This window comes from Eleutherodactylus coqui, chromosome 6 (genome assembly GCF_035609145.1).
Source record: "Eleutherodactylus coqui strain aEleCoq1 chromosome 6, aEleCoq1.hap1, whole genome shotgun sequence".
In the NCBI taxonomy this organism is placed as follows: domain Eukaryota; kingdom Metazoa; phylum Chordata; class Amphibia; order Anura; family Eleutherodactylidae; genus Eleutherodactylus; species Eleutherodactylus coqui.
The window spans coordinates 2,157,960-2,164,617 of NC_089842.1; positions in this window are offsets into that span (position 1 = coordinate 2,157,960).

Here is a 6,658-nt window from a genome sequence, read left to right on the forward strand (position 1 = left end):
TGCTAACCATCAAAAACAGCTCCTGCAGTCATACCGATTCTGCCGTCACACGGCTAAATGTCTGACCATTGTCTATGTGTATAGCATCCCGCACTGTCCATCTCACCATATCGCGCACATCTCCACCTCGCCATACCGGACACATCTCCACCTCACCATACCGCGCACATCTCCACCCCACCATACTGTGCACATCTCCACCTCGCCATACCGGACACATCTCCACCTCGCCATACCGGACACATCTCCACCTCGCCATACCGGACACATCTCCACCTCGCCATACTGTGCACATCTCCACCTCGCCATACCGGACACATCTCCACCTCGCCATACCGGACACATCTCCACCTCGCCATACTGTGCACATCTCCACCTCGCCATACCGGACACATCTCCACCTCACCATACTGTGCACATCTCCACCCCGCCATACTGTGCACATCTCCACCCCGCCATACTGTGCACATCTCCACCCCGCCATACTGTGCACATCTCCACCCCGCCATACTGTGCACATCTCCACCCCGCCATACCAGACACATCTCCACCTCACCATACCGGACACATCTCCACCTCGCCATACCGGACACATCTCCACCTCGCCATACCGGACACATCTCCACCTCGCCATACCGGACACATCTCCACCTCGCCATACTGGACACATCTCCACCTCGCCCTACTGTGCACATCTCCACCCCGCCATACTGTGCACATCTCCACCCCGCCATACTGTGCACATCTCCACCCCGCCATACTGTGCCCATCTCCACCCCGCCATACCAGACACATCTCCACCTCACCATACCAGACACATCTCCACCTCGCCATACCGGACACATCGCCACCTCGCCATACCGGACACATCTCCACCTCGCCATACCGGACACATCTCCACCTCGCCATACCGGACACATCTCCACCCCGCCATACTGTGCACATCTCCACCCCGCCATACTGTGCACATCTCCACACCGTCATACTGTGCACATCTCCACCCCGCCATACTGTGCACATCTCCACCCCGCCATACTGTGCACATCTCCACCCCGCCATACCAGACACATCTCCACCTCACCATACCAGACACATCTCCACCTCGCCATACCGGACACATCTCCACCTCGCCATACCGGACACATCTCCACCTCGCCATACCGTACACATCTCCACCCCGCCATACCGTGCACATCTCCACCCCGCCATACTGTGCACATCTCCACCTCGCCATACCGGGCACATCTCCAGCCCCTTTACCTTCTGTATCCCCCCATTATCTGTAGTATGTAAGCTCGTTGGAGCAGGACCCTCACCCCTATTGTTTCCATCAGCTGATTACTATGTAACCGTGGTTCTGTAATGTTTGTATTTTGTCTTTCTGTATCCCCCTGTCTATGTAAGCGCTGCGGGATATGTTGGCGCTATACAAATAAAGATTATTATTATTAATTCACAGATCCCTCATTGTTGCAACGAGCGCTGTGCATTTTTAATGCATCTAGGGGCGTCCCTGGGACATTTGGCATCCCATGGAGTACACGCAAGCTAACGTGCAATGCAGCGTTGCTCCTTCGGTACTGCGTGACGTCACCCAGGTGCGCCCACTCCGACACACGTCATCTGGATGCAACGTTTTCATTAATGAATGGCAAGAAACCAGCAATATAAGGGAGTGCCTTTTTTCATATTATTATGCTTGAGAAAGGGGTCCTTTATACCTTGAAATGTGTTGCCTTGTTGTTGTCGTTACCCGTTTAGTCATTCACATTCCTCGCGACCCTGAAGGCGAGATCCTCCATGTTTTTCGGTTTTGCTTCTTTCAGTTGTGTGATATCCATGCCAGTATCAGCCATCATATTCTTTGGCAGACAGGTGTTCTTTTGTCACTGATCTGTCAAAGTATTATAGATTTTTCTAGCGACTCTGCTCGCATTACATGGACGAAATCCTTGAGTCTGAGCCCGGTCATCTTGTCCTCCGTGAGCCTGAGTCTGGTCATCTTGTTTTTCAGCGAGTCTGCGCCCAGCCATCTTGTCCTGCAGTGAGTCTGAGCCCGGCCATATTGTGCTGCAGTGAGTCTGAGCCCAGCCATCTTGTCCTCCGTGAGCCTGATTCTGGTCATCTTGTCCTCCGTTGAGTCTGAGCCCAGCCATCTTGTCCTCCGTGAGCGTGAGTCTGGTCATCTTGTCTTCCAGTGAGTCTGTGCCCAGCCATTTTGTCCTGCAGTGAGTCTGAGCCCGGCCATCTTGTCCTCTGTGAGCCTGATTCCAGTCATCTTGTCCTCCGGTGAGTCTGAGCCCAGCCATCTTGTCCTCCGTGAGCCTGATTCTGGTCATCTTGTCCTCCGTTGAGTCTGAGCCCAGCCATCTTGTCCTCCGTGAGCGTGAATCTGATCATCTTGTCTTCCAGTGAGTCTGTGCCCAGCCATCTTGTCCTGCAGTGAGTCTGAGCCCGGCCATCTTGTCCTCTGTGAGCCTGATTCCAGTCATCTTGTCCTCCGTTGAGTCTGAGCCCAGCCATTTTGTCCTCCGTGAGCGTGAGTCTGGTCATCTTGTCTTCCAGTGAGTCTGTGCCCAGCCATCTTGTCCTGCAGTGAGTCTGAGCCCAGCCATCTTGTCCTTCGTGAGCCTGAGTCTGGTCATCTTGCCCTCCAGTGATATATCCAGACTTCTCTGATTGTTACTCTCGCCGTCCAGAGTATAAGCAGCAGCTTTTGTCAGCAGCTCAAACACATCAATCCTTCTCCTATCAGCTTCCCTCGCAATCCTGCTTTAATGGCTCTGAGGAAACGGCGGTTTGCACTATCCTGCGTTTAGTTGCCATATCGATTCCCCTACTTTTCCAGATTTTGTCCATGTTTAGCATCACGCTTCGCCCCAATGCTATCCTATGTTTTATCTCTGGCATAGATTCTCCAGCCTGGTCAATGTTCACACCAAGGGAGATGGAGTCTCGCACGCATTCTATGACCTCATTGTCCATTTTGATTTGAATTGACAATTTTTTGCAGTTGTCATAATTTTAGTCTTCTTTACATTCAGTTAGAAGCCCATTTTTTCACTTTCTGCTTTAGTCTTGCCTATCAGCTGCTTCAGACCGGCTTCTGTTTCTGCAAGCAGAGTTGTGTCATCCACAGAACAAAGATTGTTGATGTTTCTTCCACTCATTTTTTTTTTTAATTCTTTATTTATGTATCACCATCTTAATCATACATTTGTGAGTTATCTTCTGAAATAAACAGTTTACAGAATGTTAAGCATGGAAACAAAACAGTGAAACCATTTTCTTATTTTCTTGTATCATAGTTCTATGTTTAACATTCAGCAGTTCTAGCTTTGCTTACAGCCTGTGGTTTTCCTATATTATTTTCTGCTTGGTATTATTGCGTAGTAAAATATACGGTATTGAAAAAGGAGAGGGGTTAGTGCCCCCCTTTGGTCTATTGTGTACCTTCTGTCCTCGCTGTGTCCTATATGTTCTTTTTTCTACTAGACGAGACACACTAGGGAAACGAACGTAAATGCGATCTGTCTGGTTGGTATACAGAGGGCGGTGGGAGGTAAGGTGGGAAGGGGGGAGGTTAGATGGGGGGAACTAGAGCAAAAGATAGAGAGTAAAGGAGAAAAGAGAAGAAGAAAAATAAAGAAGGGGAAAGAGAAAAAGAAAAAAAAGGGGGGGGGGGAGGTGGGGGACTCTACTGATTCATGGTAGGGGAAAAGTGAGGGAAGGAGATTTCTCACGCCTTATGGGTTGATCAGGGATCTAAATTCCTCCGAGTTCTGGAACTCTATCCAGTAGTACCACGTTTTCCGAAACTTTTTTTGTGTACCTTTCAGTGTGGCTGTAAGGTCCTCCATCTCCATGATCTGGTTAACGGTGTTCAGCCACATTGCCACCGTGGGTGAGGCCGCTTGTCTCCATAGTCTCGGGATGCAAGACCTTGCCGCGCCCACCAAGAAGCATACCACTGATTTTTTGTACGTAGTTAAAGGGATATCGCCGTGATGCAGGAGAAAGAATGCTGGTGTCTTTGGTAGCGGATAGTGTGTGAACTTGGAGGTTATCCGCCATACCTCCACCCAGAAATTGGTCAGCTCTGAGCACTCCCAGAAAATATGCAGCAGTGTCCCTTGTTCTGATCCGCATCTCCAACACAGGGGGGAGACCGAGGGGAATATCTTGTGTAATCTGGAGGGCACCCTGTACCATCTAGAGAGGACTTTGTATCCCGATTCCTGTATTTTACTTGATATAGAGGAAAAGTGTGTGATTGTGAATATTTTCTCCTTTTCCTCCGGATTCAGTGTCATCTTGAGATCTTCCTCCCACCTCTCTATATATCCTAGTGACGAGTTTTCGTGTTGTGAATTGAGTATGTTGTATACTCTGGATAGGGTATGTCTGGTGGGTCCTTCTCCGCAGCAAATGGTTTCAAATTGTGTTTTTGGACGTGTGAATGTGCTAGGTCTAGCGAGTGACAGGAGGAAGTGCCTCAATTGGATTGCTTGCCATAATGAGATTTGGTTTGGTTCTGTTCTTTCTCTTAACATGTCTACTGTTAGCCATTGGCCCTCTTGGAGGAAGTGTTCCGCCCAGAATCTGCCTCCTGAGGCCCAGTTACGGAAGGCTCTATTCTCATTGCCTGGCGGAAATGCTGTATTGCCCAGGATTGGAAACATGGGGGATGGTTTAGGGGAGATATCTGTGCTATTGCTTATTTTGTAAATTATGCTTATTGTTGGTCCGATTGTGGGGTGTTTCATATAGTCCGCTGACTTTTGTCCCTGTGTCCACGGTAGGGTTTTTAGTGGCGTTGGTACAAATGTTTGTTCTATTTCTACCCATATCTTAAGGTCCAAGTGTCTGTGCCAGTCAACTGTTCGTACCAGATGTGCTGCTTGATAATATTTCAGGAAGTTTGGTAGTCCCATGCCTCCCTCTTTTTTTGGCCTGGACAGGATATTCCTTGCAATGCGGGGAGGTTTCCCTGCCCATATGAATTTGATCATGAGAGAGTGTAAGTTCTGGAAAAATTGCCTCGGGACCTGTATGGGGAGGGCCTGGAACATATATAGCACTCTAGGGAGTATGTTCATTTTCATAATGGCTCCTCTGCCAAACCATGAGAAGGTACCTTTGGTCCAGGCGTTTGTGTCCTGTCTGATCTTATTCAGGAGTGCGGGGAAGTTGGCTGTGTATAGATTTCCGGTGTCTGGTGTGAGGTTAATGCCGAGGTAGTGGATATGGTCTCTTGCCCATGAGAATGGAAAGGCGTCTTTAAACTCGTTTACTGTGGATGGAGGGATGGAGATATTTAGTGCCGCCGATTTGTGGTAGTTAATCCGAAAATTAGATAGGGTGGAATATGTTTTGATTTCCGCAAGCAAATTCGGCAAGGTAGTTCTTGGGTTGGAGATAAAGAATAACAGGTCGTCTGCGTAAGCTGCGATCTTATGTTCCGTATCTCCAAGTGGGATTCCCTGAATATTTGGGTTTAAGCGGATGTGTCTCAGTAGTGGCTCAAGGCACAATATGAAGATCAAAGGGGAGAGCGGGCAGCCCTGCCGTGTGCCATTTGTTATGGAGAAGGGGGCTGAGAGCTGCCCGTTTACTCTGACTGCGGCCGTTGGGCGCGAGTATAGTCCTGTCAGCCATTGTAGCATATTGGGGCCTATTCCCATATGGGTCATAGTGGTAAACAGAAAATCCCACTCCACCCTGTCAAATGCCTTGTCCGCGTCTGTGGACAATAGGCAGACCGGTAGAGATTGTTTTTGTGCAGAATATATCAGGTTTATGGCCTTCGTCGTATTGTCTTTAGCCTCTCTGAGTGGCACGAAGCCCACTTGGTCTTTATGGATTGTGAATTGCAAGAGGGGGGAAATCCTGTCCGCTAAGATTTTTGAGAACAGCTTTAAGTCTACATTCAATAAAGAAATAGGGCGATAACTTTGACATTGAGCTGGGTCCTTGCCCTCCTTTGGGATTACCGTGATGTGTGCCTTCAGTGTGTCTCTGGGTAGTGTGCTTCCGGACGTTATGGAGTTGAAGGCCCGTGTGAAGTGGCGGGATAGTGTACCTGCATATTTCTTGTAATATATGAGCGTTAACCCATCAGGACCCGGTGCTTTTCCTGTATGGGATTTCGAGATAGCTTTTGCTAACTCGTTCTGAGTAATTGGGGCCTCCATTGCGTCGATTGCTTCCTGTGGGAGTCTACTTAGGTTTGATCTCTGAAGGTAATCTTTGATGACCGCCCTCCGTCGTTCTCTGTCTTGGTCTGATTGTGATGGTGACAGATTATACAAGGCCTGATAATACTCTCGGAATGCTTCCGCTATCTGTTGGGGGGGGTGTAAGGGTTGGCCTTTTGGGGTGTTGATTTGTGGAACGTAGGCTTTAGCTCTGGCCGAGCGGAGCGCCCGTGCTAGTGTGCGAATGGGTTTGTTCCCGAATTCATAGAGATGGCGTCTACATTTTGTTAAATTCACCTTTGCTTTACCTAAACAGGCCGTGTATACTTTTTCCCTGAGCAATTTTAATTCTGCCCCCTCCGGGCCGTCCTGCGCTGACTTATGGTCTGTTTCCAAAGTTTGTATTTTATCGAGTAACCCCCGAAAATATTCTCGGCGTTCTTTTTTGATGCGGGATCCTA